Here is a 20,916-nt window from a genome sequence, read left to right as displayed (position 1 = left end):
CACCAAACTAATTCGCTTCCCCTCTTCAAAACCCTACTTAAAACTCACCTGCTCCAAGAGGCCTTCCCAGACTGAGCTCCCCTTCTCCCTCTACTCCCTCTACCGCCCCCCCCTTCACCTCTCCGCAACTTAACCCTCTTTTCCTCCCATTTCCCTCTGCTCCTCCCACTCTCCCTTCCCATCCCCTCAGCACTGTACTCATCTGCTCAACTGTATATATTTTCATTACCCTATTTATTTTGTTAATGACATGTACATTGCCTTGATTTTATTTAGTTGCCATTGTTTTTACGAGATGTTCTTCCCCTTGACTCTATTTATTGCCATTGTTCTTGTCTTTCTGTCTCCCCCGATTAGACTGTAAGCCCGTCAAACGGCAGGGACTGTCTCTATCTGTTGCCGACTTGTTCATTCCAAGCGCTTAGTACAGTGCTCTGCACATAGTAAGCGCTAAATAAATACTATTGAATGAATGAATGAATGCATGCATTAGCAGCAATGGGAAAGTTAGGTGGAAGAGAGGTTTTTGGGAGGAAACATGAGAAGTTCAGTTTTGAACTTGCTTAAGGTGCCAGCGGGACATCCAAGAAGAGATGTACTGGAGGAAAGAGGAGGCAATAGGTGAACAAATATTGAATGTTCAGATGAATTTTTATGTAGATGAACTAAGAATAGGGATAAAATAGTCTTGAGCCATTCAAGAGTCACGCAACATCACAAAATCACAGGAACAGAAAAGGAGTTAGATCTCAGTAGCCAAGCTCACTGAAACTGACACCTACCTAGCCAGACATGCTCCACCTAAAGCAAGTAGAAGCAGTAGGCGGAGGTAAACAACAGTAGCTGCAGGCAGCCACCTGCATTGCTAGAATCCTGGAGTTCCCATTTCCTTATGTAGCTTCTCTTTTTTCCCCTCCCTTTGACTCTGATTGATTTCTTCAGCGCTTTCTCATTAAACCCTCTGCCGCTCACTGAAGTTGTGGATCAGGACTTTGTGTCAGTCCCTACTCTGAGAATTGATTCCCTAGTTAAATTGACTGTGACACCATTGGTTACGCTCCTGATTGAAGTACAATTGAAGGTTTTTCTCCACCTCCCTCATGCCTGTTAACAGACCATGGAATCACATGTCTGTCGTCCCTTTTATTGCATCTCCTCTGCTTCATCTCTTGAAGTTTCAGAACTTAATTGAGTCTGACTATTTATTTTACATTTTCTGAAACACAAAGAAGGCTTACAACTGCTTTACACAGAATTAAACTGCCTACTCAGACACTCTCCATTCAGTTGAAATAGCCTCTGTTGGATGATGTAGCTTTGGCCCCAACTTTAAAAGCAAGATTCTGGAGATGAAGCCATTGTTTGCATGCACTTTGTTTTGCATGCCATTCAGAAAGCTTGAAAGAGAGGGGAATCAGCATTGTTTCCTGAGGAAATTAAGTCTTATCTCATTTCCTTTTTTATTTATTGTAGCCTTTATTAATTTTTAAAATGTTTCTGGTATTTTGAACAAAATCCAAAAAAAACTATTACTTTCAGGCTCATTTTCGGAATTCGGCTACCCCATTTTTACCTCCTTGAGACATATCTGAAAGAAAATGTTAATTGCTTTGATGTTGTTGTTTTTTAAACTTATTAAACATAACATGCCAGGTGCTATTTAAGATAAATACCACATGATTCAGCTGTTTCAAGTCATAGCAAGAGATTTAACACACATCAATTCTGGTTGGGCTCTTTACATGTCATAAACTCTTGTTCATGGTGTTTGTTAAGCACTTACTATATACCATTCATTCAATCATTTATTTAGCACTTACTGTTTGCAGAACACTTGGGAGAGTAGAATAGAACAAAAAGTCACATTCCCTGCCCACAATGAGCTTATAGTCTAGAGAGGGGGAGACATACCAATACAAGTAAATAAAATTACAGATATGTACATAAGTGCTGTGGGGCAGGGAGGGGAAAGAACAAAGGGAGCAAGCCAGGGTGATGGAGAAGGGAGTGGGAGATGAGGAAAAGTAGGGTTTAGGCAGGGAAGGACTATTAGAGGAGATGTACCTTCAGTAAGGCTTTGAAGGAAGGGGAGAGTAATTGTCAGATTTGAGGAGGGAGGGCACTCCAGGTCAGACACAGGATGTGGGCTAGGGTTTAGCAGTGAGACAGGTGAGATCGAGGCACAGTGAGATGGTTAGCACTAAAGGAAGGATGTGTGAGGGCTGGGTTGTAGAAGGAGAAAAGCAAGGTGAGATAGGATGGGGCAAGGTGGTGGGGTGCTTTAATGCCAATGGTGAGGAGCTTTTGTTTCATGTGGAGGTGGATGGGCAACTACTGAAGTCTTTTGAGGAGTAGGGTGACATATCCTGAATATTCTTGTAGGAAAATGATCTGGGTAGCAGAGTGAATTATGGCCTGGAGTGGGGAGAAACAGGAGACTGGGAGGTTAGCAAAGAGGCTGACGTAGTAGTCTAGGCGGGATAAGATCAGTGATTGTATTAACATGATAACAGTTTGGATGGAGAGGAAAGGATGGATTTTAGCGATGTTGTGAAGGTGGGGCCGACAGGATTTAGTGATGGATAGAATATGTGGATTGAATGACAGAGAGGAGTCAGGATTATGCCAAAATTATGGGATTGTGAGACAGGAAGGATGGTTTTGTCTAATGCCGTCGAGTCGTCTCTGACCCATAGTGATGTCATGGGCACATCTCTCCCAGAATGCCCCACCTCCATCTGCAGTCGTTCTGGTAGAGATTCCATAGAGGTTTCTTGGTAAAATATGGAAATGGTTTACCATTGCCTCCTTCCACACAGTAAACTCAAGGGTGGACACTCTCCACCCTCTCTCCCATGCTCCTACTGCTCAGGACAGGGTAGTTTTGATTTGTAGCAGATTGCTTTCCACTAGCTGGCCTCTGACCAAGCTAAGAATGGAATGGATATGCTTCTGCTTGACTCTCCCTCCCATAGTCAAGACTGTTAGAGTACTGGAAACTCTCCAGGTGCGATCCTGAGAGGGGAGGAGGTATGGTGGTGCTGTTCTAAATTGATGGGAAAGTCAGTGGGAGGACTGTGTGGGTAGGGTGCTGGAGTAGATTAAAGCTAATCAGGTTGGATACAGTTCATGTTCTACATGGGGCTCACAGTCTTTATCCCCATTTTGCAGATGAGTTTACTGAGGCACAGAAGTTAAGTGATTTGCACAAGGTCACACAGCAGACAAATGGTGGACCCAGGTCCAGAACCCAAGTCTTTCTGGTTCCCAAGCCAATGCACTATCCACTGGGGTGTGCTGCTTCAGATTTTTCAGTTGTACTAGAAAATCTCAGGGGTGACACCTGTGCCCATGCAATTCTATGAAACATGCTTCTTTGCTTTTATGACAGAAGAAAAATAAATAAGTGGTATTCGAGGACTTACTGTGTGTGGAACACTATATTCATCACCTGGGAGAATACAACAAAATAGAATTGTGTTCTTTTTTAAATATCTTTGCAGGAATAATCAGAGCTTGGTATTGAGATTACTTATAGTACTTCATATATTGACCATCCTTAATGGCTCATCTTGGGAATTATTTGTTCTTTGTTTAGTTTCCATTTTCTTTTCATACGGTAGACTTGAAAGAGATCATGGGGAAGTACAATTTCCAGACCAGTTTGGGGAAGGTGTATGAGTGGAAGCTTGAGGAGATGTAAATATATCCAAATCAGGACACGTTTCTTCTAATGGAAACACAGAAATATCAATCAAGCAAATTTTGGAAGATGGTGCTAGCCAATGACATTTATGTGGAATAAGTTTTAAAGTAACAACCAAGGATAGCTAAGAGAAAAATTTGAAGTACAGTGGGTATACCCTATTGAAAATGCTTCTCATTTATTGAGAATTATTATTTATAAATTATTATTTATTATTAAATTCCCATACTTTAATATTTTTTGGAAACAAGTTTGACTACCCAAAGATACTTTCTGGAAGGAACCTCAAGGTTATTGTAGGCCTACAGTACTTTGTTTTAAAGAGAATTGTTTCCTGGGAGAACACTCTAGTCGTTGGAAAGGATTTGACCCTTTGAAGTTCACCCTGCTATTCACTGATTCTACCAAACGTGTATTTCACAATGACATATAGGACTGTTTTGCGTTATGGTTAGTTAGCTGAAGATAGAAATCCTGTATCTCTCCAACAACAGGGAAGCACCTTGGCCTAGTAAATAGAGCCTGGACCTGGGAGTCAGAAGGACCTACCTGGGTTCTAATCCCAGCTCTGTCACTTGTCTGCTGTGTGATTTCAGGCAAATCACTTAACCTCTCTGTGCCTCAGTTTCCTCTTCTATAAGCGGAAATTAAGACTGTGAGCTCTATGTGGTACATGGACTATGTCCAATCTAATCAACTTTTATCTACCGCAATGCTTAGTGCAGAGTCTGGCACTTATTAAGCACTGAACAAATACCATTTTTTTAAAAAAGATAACTTGTAAGGTTGGCTCTGGAGTGTCATGGCCAAATTCCCAAATCACAGAAGATACTCTGATCTGGCCAAGGACTTGTTAGCTTCACTCAATAGTATTTGAGTTCTTATTGAGTGAGTAGGACTTTACTAAACACCTAGGAAAGTACAAACCAATAGAGTTGGTAAACATGTTCCCTGCCCACAATGAGCTTACAGTCTAGAGAGGAGCCCCTTCCAGGTTCCGCTCCCTTAGAGAGATTGAACCAGGTCTGGAAATAATTTTTGGTTTCCAGATTCTCACCTGGGGAAGAGAGGAAACTGGGCTGCTTCTGGGGCATTGCTCCAGTACCCCCAGATTAACCCCATATGGATTGTCTAGAGCATCACTCAAGGTTGCCCCAAGTCTCTGGCTGGGTGCTTCAGGTGCTGAGGCTGTTGTGATTCCTTGTTATGTAGTCCTGACTCAGCCATATAAGGAGGGGGCAGCAGTAGTGATCAGAAAGTGAAAAGAGAAAGCCAGATTTCCCTCTTTAACCACTCCCTTGGACCCCAACCCCCATCCTCCACTCTGGAGCCGCATATGGGAGAATGGGGATAACTTGTTTATCCAGACACAAAATACAGTAGTTATAAAAGCAGCATGTGAGCCATTATAAAAATCCTGCTTGACCAGATTTGCTTTAAGCCTGCCCTGCCAAGTTGAAATATGGGCAGTGTAACCAAAATTTTGTGAAATAAAATCTATACATTTCTTCTAGATAAACTGGGATTTATGCACGTCTGAGCTGATGGAGAAGGGTATTGTGAATGGCAGAGAGATATTTAGCCTGTCATTTTTAAGTAGTGAGTTTAAATTCAGAAGTGGCTTATTTCCACAGTTGACAGATTCCCCTGGGAATGGAAATGAGTTGGTTCAGTTCCTAGTGACTAGGAATTCCTATACTAAAATCAATCCAAGTTCCTTTTTTTGGCTGTTTTTAAAGGGGATCAGGTTGTATATTAGGTCTAAATTAAGGTGACCAGAAACTTGGTAAAGTTTGAGGCAAGACCTGAGTCCCAAAATGGGGAAGCAGGAAAGGAGGGAGGGCCAGATTGTACAAAAAAATGGAAAGAGGAATGTAGGAAAATGTCACTGGGGGAAAAGAAGATTGGACAAAAGGAAATAGGGTTGGGGGAAGGAAAGAATGTGATGAGAGAAAGGTGAGAAAGGAACAATTCATTAATATCAATTTGGCACATATTTTGTACAGAGTATTATACTAAATGCTCAGGAAGGTATAATAGAATTAAGAAACACAGTCCCTGACCTCCAAGAGTTTACAGTCTAACAAAGGGAAAAGAGGGGAAAAAAAGAATAAAAGGTAAAATAATAGAAAAGACTAAGAGGTAGTGTGCTTCCCCTATTTGTAATTTATTTTAGGTCTGTTTTCCCACACTGGATTGTCAGCTCCTTGTGTGCTGGAATTGTACTCTCTCAAGCACTTGGGGCTATTGTTCACAGAAAGCTCTAATAAATACCATTGACTTATCCAAGAAGCAGCAAAGTAAGAGAAGCATTCACTTGTGTTTTTTGTGTGCTTTCTGCTGCTCTGCCTAGTGGCCCTGGCACAAACAAAGATAGCCCAGGAAGGTCTGGTTCATCTGGGGCTAAGGTCAGAGCTTCTTTCTCCCATGTTGCAGTGATGTCCTGTGAACTGATTGAACTGTCTGCACCAGAGCCTACAGAAGCCTGCCCAGCCCTGGACCCAGCAAAGTAGGCACTCCTGCCTGCCTTCTTGACTTCTTTCTCCCCTAAGAGAGCACCTATCTCCTTTTCACAGCATGCTTTTTCTTTTTCCCTTAGGGTCTCCAGGATATGTTCTTGTCCCGAAATAGCCAAAGCAGGGGATGGAGCAGATAAGCAGCATGGTCTAGTGAATAGAGGCCTGTTCTAGGTAGTCAGAAGGACCTGGGTTCTAATTCTGGCACCAACACTTGTCTGCTGGATGACTCTGGACAAGCTACTTAACTTCTCTGTGCCTCAGTTCCCTCACCTGTAAAATGGAGATTAAAACTGTGAACCCCACAGGGGAGGGGCATGGACTTTGTCCAACCCATTTAGCTTGTATCTATCCCAGCATTTAGATAATAATAATAATAATGTTGGCATTTGTAAAGTGCTTACTATGTGCCGAGCACTGTTCTAAGCGCTGGGGTAGACAAAGGGGAATCATGTCGTCCCACGTGGGGCTCACAGTCTTAATCCCCATTTTACAGATGAGGTAACTGAGGCACCGAGAAGTGAAGTGACTTGCCCAAACTCACACAGCTGGCAAGTGGCCGAGCCGGGATTCGAACCCATGACCTCAGACTTTAAAGCCCATGCTCTTTCCACTGAGCCACGCTGCTTCACAGATCAGTGCCTGGCACATAGTAAGTGCTTAAAAATACCATAAAAGACAAAACAAAAAGAAACCCTGAAACTTGAAGATTGACAATCTAAATTTGTCAATTTTAGCTTGGATGCTTTCTCATGACAGGAGTATTTATAAGATCAAAAAGATTCAGTGATGCACTTTGGTCAGCTTTTTACAAAGTGTAGTTAGATTGAGGGCAAGGATCAGCCTCTACCTCTCTTTTTTTTTATATTCTTCCAAATGATTAGTGTTGATCTGCATATGGTAGATCCTCAGTAAATGCTATTAACTGAATTGCAGATTGTCTCCAAGAAAGCAGTGTGGGAAAAACAGAAGAGGCTATGGAAACTAAAACAGGCAGAAGGAATGCGTGAGATGCAGATTTTAGCCTCATTCCATGGGCAGAGGGAGTACCCAGAATGCCCTGACCACAACCTACTAGTCTCGATCCACATTCAAATCTTTGACTGTGAGCACTGATGGGTCACATCTCCCCTTAATGTCCAGATGTGCTAGAAACATGCTTTCCTAGGAACAGAAGGGAGAAGAACCTCACCCATTTTTGCTTCCAGCAGGGTGACTATCTCCTCCTATCTGCCCTGAACTGGGGAAAAATTTGCCACATCTTCCAAATCCTTAAATGCATTATTATGTTACACTGCATGCCCTGCAGTTTAATGCACTCAGATGCTATGCGACACTTTTTAGACATCTGCCTGAAGTGGCTTTTTTATGGTGTATTTTTAGCTCCGTATGCATTGTAGGCACTCAATATCATTTAAAAAACCACTACTATATGCCAGGTTCTTGTCTAAACACTGGGATAAATACAAGATAAACAGGTTGGACACAGTCTATATCCCATATGGGGCTCACAGTCTTAATCCCTATTTTGCAAATGAGGTAACCAAGGGACAGAGAAGTTAGAGTCACACCCAAGGTTACACAGCAGACAGGAGGCAGAGGCAGGATTAGAACCCATGTCCTCTGACTCCCAGGCCTATGATATTTCCATAGGTCTTGCTATTTCTCTTCTCCACAAACCAACTTGTTCTGGAGGCTATACTTCACTGGGAAAATCCAGCACATTTTCCAGTAAAGGGAGGCTAGGCCCCTCTACATTTTTTCTAGCAACTGGCACTACCCTTTAACCACTGCTGAAGTCCCTCTCACTGATAACAGTACTCCTTTGAGGCAGGTGCTTCACTCACTCACTACCCAAAGCCAGCTCTGAGAAAAGCTTCTCCCAGGATCCCAGCCACCTTAGCTGTTGCTGCCTTGGGCAGCACTCAATGTTTGTCTTCAGAGGGGAGAATTGAGTTATGGAACTGTAATGACATTTCAGGGCAAAAAGCACTGTCCTTTATTTAAGAGAAATGAAATTCAAGAGGTCAGAAGAAGTGATGATGGTTGTCTCTGAATGGAAGAGGGAGAGCAATCTTTGGGCCTTTACGTGAACCTTAGTTTCTGGTGTAAAGTTTTCCTTTCTCTAGATCTATTAAACTTAATCTTTGAATTTTATATGGACAAGGTCAGTTATTTTAGAGTCAACAAAATGGGCAGTTAGGAAAACACTGAAGGTCAAGGGACAGTGATTTTGTTCTCACTTCATACTTCACTTCATAGTCAGAGGTCATGAGTTCGAATCCCGGCTCTGCCACTTGTCAGCTGTGTGACTGTGGGCAAGTCACTTAACTTCTCTGTGCCTCAGTTACCTCATCTGTAAAATGGGGATTAACTGTGAGCCTCACGTGGGACAACCTGATTACCTTGTATCTCCCCGAGCACTTAGAATAGTGCTCGGCACACAGTAAGCGCTTCACAAATACCAACATTATTATACTTTTCTAATGCACATCTAGGCTTCAAGGTCAAGACTCAAGCTCAGTGTGTTCCCACCTGCTGGGTAACAAACTAGCCTGGATACATCAAACAGATATTTTCAACATCTCTAAACCTACTCATCAATTACATTTCACTCCTACTGTAATGCATAACTCAATCACATGTATTCATATGTTTTTGTCTTTCATATTTTAGACTTCTGTTCCTCCCACTGTTTGCATATTTGTGCTAGTCCTGTCCCCCTAATTAGAGCCTTAATGATGAGGACCATGTCTTAGTTTTCCAATGTAGCGTCCCCTAGTGTGTACTCAAAAAAAAAATCCTGTTGATAGCATACTAAGATTCTCCTCCTTTCAGGTAAATGAATGCTGGGCTCTGTCAGACTTTGTGTTCTTACTTTCTTTCTTTCTTGCATGAAGAAACTCCTGGGCAGTCACCTACTTGGAAAATGAGTTTCCAAGTTGACATTTGAGGGGGAAAAAATGAAGTGTACCAATTAATTTAAAAAAAAAATTAAGACATTTCTAGAGGAAGACCTCTCAAATGTTATGAACTTAATTCATTGGTCCTTTCACCTAGATATGTGAATATTTTCTAAATCCCATGCTTGGTTTCTTTGTGTATGTTTTGTGTGAGTTCTGTATTACACATTTCTGACCATGGACAGTTAATAATTTTGCCTAATCATTATGATCCCTTTGTGCTATTAAAGAGCATAGTAACTATGAGAATACACTTACTTTATTGGTACAGCCAAAAGCAATTCCTGCCCACTTAGCAACATGTACTTGGGTAGCTTTGTTGTTAAATGCTGCAGAGATTTTTGGGTGGAACTCTGGTTATGTGAAAACTTAGAAAGTCCCTATCCGCAAAGCAAGAATAATGATCTTGTAACATGGAACATGTGGATTTTTTTTTAAGTGAATGCACATTTGTGCCCAGAAATCAAATATGTGCATTGGGAAATAGTCATGCCTAAAAAATACGTAAAAACCATTCTATTCACATGGGCTTTTATTTTAGGGATCTTATTCATTCAAATACCAGGAGCCCCTAGAGACTTAGGGACCTCAAAGAAATTCTTGATGACCATTGAACAGTGGTGGAGGAAAGCCAGTTTGTTATTTATGATGTACAAATAGTAGAGAGGACAGAGAGGCATTAGAAAACTCTGGCTAACTGAATCACCCTTCATTTTTAAAATATCACATTAAATTGTTGGTGGTGATAGCTGTTTTTATCATTCAAGTAGATGAGAAGATGACTCATAAAGCCTTATGCACAATTATTTTCTTCCAAAGACCATAAACACTTTATAGTCATTGCAACTTCCCATGAGATTAATTGGTGGCCCAGATAAATGAATCACTTGTATTTATTGAGCATCTCTCTGTGCAGAGTATTCTGGGAGAGTACACTATAACAGAGTTGGTAGACACGTTCCCTGTCTATGAGGATCTTATAGCATATAGGGGGAGACAGACATTAATATAAAAATAAATTCTGGCAGTGTACCTAAGTTCTGTGGGAGTGAGGGATAGGGTCAATAGAGAGTGCAAATCCAACTGCATGGTCAACACAGAAGGGAGAGGAAGTAGCATAAAAGAAGGTTTAGTTGGGGAAGTTCTCTTGAAGGAGGTATGATTTTAATAAACTTTGAATGTGGAGAGATCTGTGAGGTCTGTGATACATGAAGAAGGAGCGCATTCCAGGCCAGAAACAGGACTCGGTTGAGGGATTGGTGGCAAATGACTTAACTATCATAGAAGGGAGACCCACTGATTTGAAGTGTTACCCTCTACCACCCTCTCCATCATCTTAGTAACAGGCCCTAGCAATTCTGAGCCTAGACTATATGCCACACCGTCTCCCTGTTCTGTCTATCCAGTTTGAAACAAAAATGTATTAGAATGTAATATCTGCCAGGATTTTGCATCTTCACATTAAACTACCAGGAGTAATTAATGCAGTTCTTTACTCAAAGGAGACCCACTTAGGAGAAAGGAGCTGAACAACTGCTGTTCTTTAATAATAATTAATAATCGTCGTGGCATGCGAGTGTTTACTATTGGCTGAATACTATACTTACTAAGCACTGGGGTAGAAAAAAGATAATCACAGCATCTGATCCCGTGTGAAGTTCCCATTCTTAGGAGGAGGAAGAACGAGTATTTTACAGGAGAAACAGAGGCACAGATAAAGTGACTTATCCAAGTTCATAGAGCAGGCAAGCAGGCTTGAATCTTAGGTCCCCTGGTTCTCAGGCCTGTGCTCTTCCCACTAAGCCATGCCACTATCACCCTTATCCAAAATTAAAATTCCCACAAACAACAATGGGCAGAGTATTAGGGTACTGAGATTCCAGTTTCCAGAAGTATCTTTGATTCCTTTAAGAATACAGAGTATATGAACAGGTGAATGGGAGGAGGAATCATCTATCTGTTGGTTTCTAGAAATCTGGAAGGCTTCCTAATGTTCCTGGGAATTATTTCAGTTAATCTAAAGATCCAACAAGGAAGATTAAAATTAATTTCAATAAAATTGTAGTGGAACTACCTATGGAAATGGTCAATTCAGTAAATTTGGCTTGGAGCAAAATTATATTATCTTGCAACTCATTCTGGATAAAAGTACATTTATAGTAATAAAGTGCAGCACAGAAGGGAAAATAAGCTTGTGTAACCTTTTCCTGGATCAAGTGAGGCTAATATTCTCCCTCCCACACACTGGAGGAGCTTTTGACACCTATCTGGCTAGTGCGTTTCCAGGAAGCAAACAGCAGAATTGAGGTCAATGAATTTTGCAACCTTTCTGCAATAACTCAAGTATTTGAAAATGTTAGCAGAAGCTTGGGGAAGTTTTTCAAAATAACTTTAAACCTAATATAAATACTGAGGGACTAAGATTCTAGAATAGTTTATTAGTCAGAGTTCTCCTCTCATGGAGTAATCCCTTTTGGGGGAAAGAGAGTGTTTAAAATTAGGGTAGAAGTGGATATTAAAAATATGTGATTCAATAGAAATACACAAGTGCCTCAGACCATTTTGTTATTTGCCTGCAGTCTTGGAATATTCAATTTTGTGTCAAAGTTTATTTCAATTCTTGGACCCTAAAACAATTGTTAAACTCACTGCAAGTTACCTCTACTGGTAAATCACCACAGAAATACCATTAAGGTAGGTAGCTCTCCTGTTTGCTGCTAGGGTTGTAAGCTCTTTAAGGGCAGGGATTATGTCTAACAATTCCCAAGGTCATAGAACAGTGCTCTATGAACAGTACAGTACAGAACAGTATGTACAGAACAGTACATCATAAGTACTCAGTAAATACCCTGCTGATTGATCTTCATGATTACAACCACACTGTTAACTTTGTTGGCAAAAGAAGTAAATTTTGGTGTATGGACTCTTCTCGGAGCTGACTGTTCGCACCCCTTTTCTAAGACTCTTAGGGTGAGCGGCCTTCTAGTCAGCTATGTGATCTTGGGCAAGTCACTTAACTTCTCTGTGCCTCAGTGACCTCATCTGTCAAATGGGGATGAAGACTATGAGCCCCACATGGGACAACCTGATTACCTTGTATCTCCCCCAGCACTTAGAACAGTGCTTGGCACATATTAAGTGCTTAGCAAATACCAACATTATTATAATTCTTTTAGGCCCATTGTCTCTTTATCTTCAGAGAAGGACTTTTGATTAGGTTTTGCCACCATCAGTGGATATGAGCTTATATTTATTCTTCCAGGAAGAATGATGAGTTGCCTTGCCATCATACGGCTCTGTGAACTCGGTATCACTGTAAATTGTCTGACAGGGTGCACTCTCTGGATGCTCTGTCTCATTCTCAGACAGTTTTTATATGACACTGCTGAGGAAGGGTGGCACTAGCTCTTTCCCTAAAACCTGTTAGGATATTTGTAATAATAATAATAATGGTAGTTTTTAAGCACTTACTATGTGCCAAGCATTGTATTAAGCACTGGGGCTGATGCAAGTAACTCAGGTTGGACACAGTCCCTGTCCCACATGGGGCTCACATCATAATCTTCATTTTACAGATGAGATAACTGAGGCACAGAGAAGTGTAGCAACTTACCCAAGGTACAGTGTAGACCTATTGCAGAGCCAAAATTAGAACCCAGGTTCTTCTGACTTCAAGGCCCATGGTCTATTTACTGTCACACCACTTCTTTCTACTGTAATGCATAAAATACAGAGTCAGTTATATTGTTTTACTCTCCCAAGTGTTTAAAGTACAGTGCTCTGCACCCAGTAAGCACTCAAATTGCACTGATCGGTTGTCTAAACTTCTTTATAGATGAACCTACAACAGACACCATGTCCCCCACTTTTTGAGTAGTTCCACTATGCTCTCTCTGCTCACTATGCTCTCTATTTGTATATATATCTGGACTCTGTTCTGTTGTACTCTCCCTGGTACTTATTACAGTGCTCTGCAAACAGAAGCACTCAGTAAATTCCACTGATAGATCAAGAAGTCAGTGAGAATCAAAACCAGTGCAGAGTTGGCACTTAGTAAACCAACATCAAAGCAAGCCTTCAAACATCAAACCTTCTCTAACCTGTTAAAGGAACTAACCACAGTAGGATACTCAAATAGCTGTTCCTTAGTGAAATGGAGTAACTCCAGGGAGTCAGGGGAAATGAACAATTGACAGATGATCTGAAATGAAATCTCAACCAACGAATTATGGCAGTGGACTGTTGGGACAGAGTAACAGATGATCAAGGAAGTTAGAACTGAGCTGATCCGTTTTAGACCAGAAGCTTCCGGAAGATAGAGGAATCAGAAAAGAAAATGGGGTGAGGCACTGTAATTTACACAGGCAACATTGAAAGATGGGTTATTCTCTACTGCACATGGAAAGAACGGAATAATTGGTCACACACTTTTTTCCAGCCACAGTGTCTTTCCCCCACTGCACACAAATGCGTGTGTGTGCCTGTCTGCATACACAAACATACCTGAGATAATCTCACTGTCAGCACTGTCATCTCCAAATCCGAAGGACAGCGTTTTGTACGTCTAATGTGCACATTTCATATGGAGAATTTTCTCTAATCATTTCAGTCTATTGGGATTTCCTATAAAGCCTTTCTTGATCTGCACCATGTCTTTGATGGAGAGGTATTTTTAAGATGTGGTAGAACATTGTTATCCGTATTACCTCACATCGTCATGTTGCACTGCAATACATGACTAAGGCTGGTGTGTATTAGCAAGGCACTTAGAGAACAATTTGGAAAGCAGCAATCTGGCTTCATTTTTGAAAATATATTGATTGGAATGATAAACTGCTTTCATTAGAGAGGAATAAGATGTTTTAGGCTTCTGACAGTTCAGAATTATCATATAAGCTTTATTTAATATAGCCATCACACTGAAAGATGCTGCCACAGATGTTAATCTGCCTTTGTTGTATGCCACTGTGTCTGCAAAGACCAAACTGCATATGATATAGTTTTGTGTAACTCAGGGGTTACTTTCCTGGCAACATTAGCATTTGGCAGAATTCACTTTTGAGTAGCTCGAGAATATAGTGCATGTAATATGAAAAATATGTACATGTGTTGCCTTTTTTGAGGGGGGGGAATGGGGAGAATAAATTTGAAAATGAATGCTGCCCTAAACACACATTCAACAAAGAACCCACACACAGACTTGGGGTTGACTGAGGTAGAGGAGCTGAAAGACAAAATGGGCAGTATGGGGATTATGGGTAAAACATGTCAAGTTCTAATGCTTTTCCTATGTTGCATAGTGGAATGTAATTAAATGTTTTTCTTGGTGGCAGACAGTAATCAAGTTCATGGTGCTGAATCCTGTGGGGTCTTTTTTGTTTTTCTTCATTTTTTTTCACGGTATTTAAGTGCTTACTATGTGCCAGGCACTGTACTAAGTTCTGGGATAGATACACACTGGTCAGGGTGGACATAGTGAGCCCCAGGTGGGACATGAATTGTCTTAATCCCCATTTTGCAGATGAGGTAACAGGAGTTAAATGACTTGCCTTAGGTAACCCAGCAGACAGTGGTGGACCTGGGATTAGAACCCAGATCCTTCTGACTCCCAGGCTTGTGCTCTGCCCATTATGCAACACTGCTTCTCAAAAAGAGACTTTGCTGTACATGTTAAGAAAATCCTTCATCTGGCAAATGGCTGCTCTCTGTATAACTGTTTCACTCGTGTCTGACGGGTCTTTTGTTAAAATGAGCCATCTGCTCTTCGTCGGCTCATCCCACAGACTAAAATCCTCATGGTCAGGGACATTGTCTACAGATTCTAATGTTGGTATTTGTTAAGCGCTTACTATGTGCAGAGCACTGTTCTAAGTGCTGGGGTAGACACAGGGGAAATCAGTTTGTCCCACGTGGGGCTCACAGTCTTCATCCCCATTTTACAGATGAGGGAACTGAGGCACAGAGAAGTTAAGTGACTTGCCCACAGTCACACAGCTGACAAGTGGCAGAGCTGGGATTCAAACTCATTAGCCCTGACTCCAAAGCCCGTGCTCTTTCCACTGCGCCACGCTGCTTCTCTTATTCTATTGTATTGTACTTTCCCAAGTTCTTAGTACAGCGCTCTCCATACTGTTAAAAGATCAATGAGCATCATGGATTGATTGGTTGGTAGTGGCACTATATTTTGCCCAGCATATTGGTTCTTTTCTAGGTTGCCAGAGTCATGCCTCTAACAAGTCACTAGGGCATTTTCTCTGCTTGTTTCCTTGTGGCTGCCTTATTTCAACCTCATCACAAAGCTTCCAGAGTCAGTGCCACCCTCTGTGGATAACCAGGTCAATGGAGCTACATTGAAAATGGCTTCTGGCCTGGTGAACAGACTGGTTTTCAAGAACCTACTGTGTGTGAGCTGGCCTTGCTCTTGTGGGAAGTTTGATGCATTACTGAAGAAGTCAGTTACATAATGTATGTGTCTGTCCAAGTGTCACGATCTATGGAAAGCTAGGCATTCACCCTAGATTTCCTTCTGTACACCTCCCAAAGAAGTTTGCAAGATACAGGTTGCTAACACAAGAAATTCAGCTCATTTCCTGATAATGACAAAGCTGAGTCAGTTCTGTGGACAGACCATCTGTAGCTGTGGAAGGAAATCAGAATCAATCATTTCCTGGACAGGACACTTAGTTCTCTTGTAAATAAGGTTGTGTCTTGAAGTTCCTCATTTGAAGGAAAACTCATTGTTTTAGTTAACTACTTCTAGCCTCATAAACCTGCAAACTCTATTATTTCACCCAACCTCACATCACACTAATAATTATAATGTTGGTATTTGTTAAGTGCTTAGTATGTGCTGAGCACTGTTCTAAGTGCTGGGGTAGATACAAGGTAATCAGGTTGTCCCACGTGAGGCTCACAGTCTTAATCTCCATTTTACAGATAAGGTAACTGAGGCACCAAGAAGTTGAGTGACTTGCCTAAGGTCACACAGATGACAGGTGGTGGAGCTGGGATTAGAATCCATGACCTCGGACTCCTAAGCCCGGGCTCTTTCCCCTGAGCCACACTGCTTCTCTGTAGACATGAAGTTTTGGAATAATGCACCGTGATTCTACCATCACGTTCTACCCAAAACATGCAGAGAAAGCACAAACATGCGTTCCATCGGAACTGAATGCATTGTAAACCTTAGTTCAGTGATCATTGTGTTCCATCACGAGAGCAGAAATCTCTCAAGTTAGTTGGTCTCTGTCTTCCATGGAAGTCTAGTTCCTCTGTTTTTCCATTTGCAATCAGGATGTCTGTTTTGTGGAAAGTATTTTAAAATCCTGTATTTTGCTTCTGATGGTAAGACCCTTTAATTTGAGTTGCAAATATGCACAAGCAACATTAATAATTTGGATGTTCCTTCTGGTTCTATTCTGTTCCAGGATATTGAAGAATTCCATTCATATTCTGTACAAAGCAGTGAAGGATATATGAATGATTGTGATGAATAAAAAGGTCACATTTCTCCTTATTAATGTTTTAATGTGGGATTAGTTAATGAAAATTCACCAAAAAAAATTTAGTGAATCAGTAAATCAGCTTACTAATTACATGTTCCATTTTGGCCCTTCATTATTTTACAGATACTCCCATCTTTAAATTGTTTAATTTTAGGACACATTTTATGTCCTGAGTTGTTGGTATCTCTTAATCCTTAGAACACATTTTATATATCTACCAAAATTATCAAGAGAAATCTTTGTTCAGTTTTATGAAGCAGTGTTGAATTTTTCCATAGAATCAAAACCACTAGCTTTGGAGTCTGTAACATAATCAGCAGTTGGGGTTTGATGTTATCTTCTTAACACCATCATTCCCTCTAAACATTACCTTACCCAAAATAAATTTAAGGAATTCTGTGGTGTCTTCTTAGGCAAAAATGGGAATATTGTCCCAGCATTTTATTCCTTGTAAAATTTTAGGTTTCTATAATGAAATAAAATCAAAGCAATTAGAGTTAGTTCTCTGAAAAGACAGGGGTTACATTCCGCATGAACCCCACATTAAGGAAAATTTGTGCTGTAATTCCCTCACCTTGACAAGGTCTGTGTGTACCAAAGCCCCTTCTTTCAAAAAACAACACATCAAGATCTCCCAGACCAATGTGCTTTGTCAGATTAATATTTCCTAATTCCTCAAGATCATTCTATTCAAAACACAAAATGAATAAGATGGTGTGGAAGAACTCACTGAATATGCTTATGACTCTTATCAAGGTTTGTGGGGATATCTTATGCTGAGTAAGCCTTTGTTTAGGACAACCTTGTGTGCAGCAATCAGAAATGGAGTAACTTTGTACAGAGGCTTTAAGAATATTGAGACATTGAGGGAAACAACGGAAACAGTGCCAAATAGACTGCCCCAGTGGGGCAAAAGTTTATCGCTGTGTGCCCTCAATGTGAAAAGTGTTGTTATAATAATACTAATAATGACTGTATTTGTTCAGCACTTACCATGTGCCAAGAACTATTCTAAGCACTGGGGTAGATACAGGGTAATCAGGTTGTTGCACATGGGGCCATGGGGCTCACACTTTTAATCCCCATTTTACACATGAGGTAACTGAGGCACATAGAAGTTAATTGACTTGCTCAAGGTCACACAGCAGACAAGTGGCAGAGCTGGGTTCAGAACCCACAACCTCTGATTCCCAAGCCTGTGCTCTTTCCACTAAGCCACACTGCTTCTCACATATCAAGCAGCATGGGCTGTGGAAAGAAAAATGGGCTGGGGAGTCAGATGACCTGAGTTCTAATCCCTGCTCTGCCACTTTCCTGCTGTGTGACCTTGGACAGTCATTTAACTTCTCTAGGCCTCAGTTTTCTCATCTGTAAAATAGGAATTCAATATCTATTTGCATCCCACCTAACTTGTATGGAACTGCATCCAACCTATCTTGTTTCTATCCTGGCATTAAATACATGCTTGGCGGATAGTAAGTACTTAAAAAATACTACAATTATTAAGCACTAGTTTTGTCAGTCACTCCTACCCAAACTAACAAAATCTTACTATAGAAGGGAAGGCAGCAATTTTTGAGATCATTAATAAATAAAAAGGCTACGTATTTCCAGAGACCTTGAAAAGTTTGAATCTTAAGTCGGTCAAGTCAATATTGTATCCAGAGTTTCAGTGAACATCTTCAGTATGCTTCATGCTTGGTTGTATTTTTGTTTTTCCATCAACAGTATTTACTGAGCCTACAGTATGCAGAGCACTATACTAAGCACTTGAGAGAGTACAATAAATGTACAAGTAATGACTACTGTCCTCAAGGAGTTTACAATCCACAAGGTAGACAGATACTACCTATTTACAAATAATGGGAGGAAAGCGTTTGGAGATCATCTGGTCACTGCCTCTTCTAGGCAGCAAGTTAGTTCCATTTCAATTTCAATGATTTCCTTGATTGTCCTTATGCTATTGTTTCATCAAGGAAATGGTTCAAGTTCCTTCCAAGCTAATGGATGCTTGGTTATGTTTCCTGTATGTGTTAACACGGATGTCCGGTTCTATTTGTTACTGTGGAAGTATGTTCTTCCAGTTGGATAACGTGTTTTAGCCCATCCTGCCTTCATGTGGAGCTATAATTTCTCAAAGACACCTTGATGATCAATAGTAATAATGATTATAATTATTACTATGGCATTTATTAAACACTTACTACATGCCAAACACTTTACTAAATGCTGGAGTTGGCAAAAGATAATCAGGTCAGGCACCATTCTTGTCCCAAATGGGGCTCATGATCTGAGTAGAAGCGAATAGGATTAATCCACATTTTACAGATGAGGAAACTGAGGCATATATAAGTCATTTGCCTAAGGTCACACAATAGTCAAATGGCATAAGTGAGATAAGAACCCAGGTCCTCTGACTCCCAGGGCTATGCTTTTCCCACTAGGCTACACTGTTATTGCATGTTCCAGCAGCCCCAGGAGTTTTTACAGTCTTTTTGTATGTGCACTTTTGATTCCACATTTTATAGTCAGCAGTATTTCTTGAGCACCTTTTGAATGCAAAGTACTGTACTAAGCACTTGCATGAGGACAGTAGAAAGCTAGAAGCTCCCTCAAGCACTTCACAATCTAGAGGAGACAGAAAATAAAATCATTTCCAGACTGGAAGATGAAGATAATATGTGTATGTTTAGTATTTAAATAATAATGTTGGTATTTGTTAAGCGCTTACTATGTGCCAAGCACTGTTCTAAGCGCTGGGGTAGACATAGGGGAATCAGGTTGTCCCACGTGGGGCTCACAGTCTTAATCCCCATTTTACAGATGAGGGAACTGAGGCACGGAGAAGTTAAGTGACTTGCCCATAAACACTAGAAGTGCAATGAGTGGTTAAGAATATACAAATATAAATGAGGCATTGAAGTTTTAGTATAGAAGTGCTGAAGTGCTATTGGGGAATGATATAACTTAAGGAGAAGAGAGATTCATCAGGAAAAGCATCTTGGAGGATTTCAGAAGGCTTTGAAGATAGAGTTGTGGTGTAGTTGATTTAAAGAGGGTGGGAGTTCTAGACTGGGGAAAGAGGTGGGAGAGACAAGATTGAGGTATGAAGAGCAAGTTAGCTTAGGGGGAACAAAGAGCATGAGCTATTATATAGTGGGAGAAGAGAGTAGATATATAGGAGGGAGAATGCTGATTGCTTTAAAGCCAGCAACCAGCAGATTCTGCTTAATGTGGAGAGAAAGGAGTATCCATTGAAGGTTTTGTTGGGTAGGTGTGTGAGTGTGTGTAGAATGTTTGAGAACAATAATCTAGGCATCAGAGTAAAATATTGAAAGAGAGATTGTATGTGAATGGAGGTCCCTGAGGAGATAAATGGGAATATGACAAGTACGTGGACCAGCATGATCACCAATCAGATGGAGAGGAAGGGACAGATCCTAGGAATTACGTAAAGGAAAAAAAAATAATAAAAATGTTGGTATTTGTTAAGTGCTTACTATGTGCAGAACACTATTCTAACTGCTGGGGTAGATACAGGGTAATCAGTTTGTCCCACATGAGGCTCACAGTCTTCATCCCCATTTTCCAGATGAAGTAACTGAGGCCCAGAGAAGTGAAGTGACTTGTCCACAGTCACACAGCTGACTGGGCTCTGGCAAGGAGGGTGGAGGAATCAATCAGTGGTATCTATCGAGCGCTTACTATTTGCAGAGCACTATACTAAGCAATTGTTAGGGGACCATGCAACAGAAAATGATAGGATTTAGTCACAAACTGAATGTGGAGGTCAGAAGGGTGAGTGAAATCAGGATAATGCCAAAAGTGAGGGCTTCAGAGATGGACAGGATGGTGTTATCAACTGTGATGGGATATTTTGGAGGAAAATGAGTTCATTTAGTATAAAGTCTGTCTCCCCCATTAGATCATATATGCCTCGAGGGCTGGGATTGAGTCTTCTAACACTACTATACCGTACTTTCCCAAGTGCTTTATACAGTGTTCTGCACTCAGTAAATACCATCGATAGATTGATAGTTCAGTTTGGGACATACTGAGCTTAAGGTGCCAATAAGAAATAGATGTAGAGATGTCCTGAATGCAGAAAGTAATGAAAGTTTACAGGAGAAGTGAGAGGTCAGGGCTAGCAAGGCAGAGATATCAATGAAGAGGTGGTAGTTGAAGTCATGGAAGTTGATGAGCTAACAAATGAGTGAAAGATGTGC

At 40.9% G+C, this 20,916-nt stretch overlaps 1 protein-coding gene and 1 non-coding gene across 3 annotated transcripts in view; one reads left to right on the top strand and one right to left on the bottom strand.

The window, feature by feature from the left end:
• The window catches only part of ANGPT1 (angiopoietin 1), a 250,216-nt gene that overhangs the window by 12,449 nt on the left and 216,851 nt on the right, over nt 1-20,916 (top strand). The window lies entirely within an intron of this gene.
• On the bottom strand, nt 2,888-3,025 carry LOC114811954. Its single transcript, XR_003759649.1, has one exon. It is a non-coding gene; the product is annotated as a small nucleolar RNA SNORA7 (small nucleolar RNA).

The sequence above is a fragment of the Ornithorhynchus anatinus genome, chromosome 4, assembly GCF_004115215.2.
Source record: "Ornithorhynchus anatinus isolate Pmale09 chromosome 4, mOrnAna1.pri.v4, whole genome shotgun sequence".
NCBI classification, from domain to species: domain Eukaryota; kingdom Metazoa; phylum Chordata; class Mammalia; order Monotremata; family Ornithorhynchidae; genus Ornithorhynchus; species Ornithorhynchus anatinus.
The sequence above is the reverse complement of the archived record's forward strand: the minus strand, read 5'-3'. Positions and strand labels throughout refer to the sequence as shown.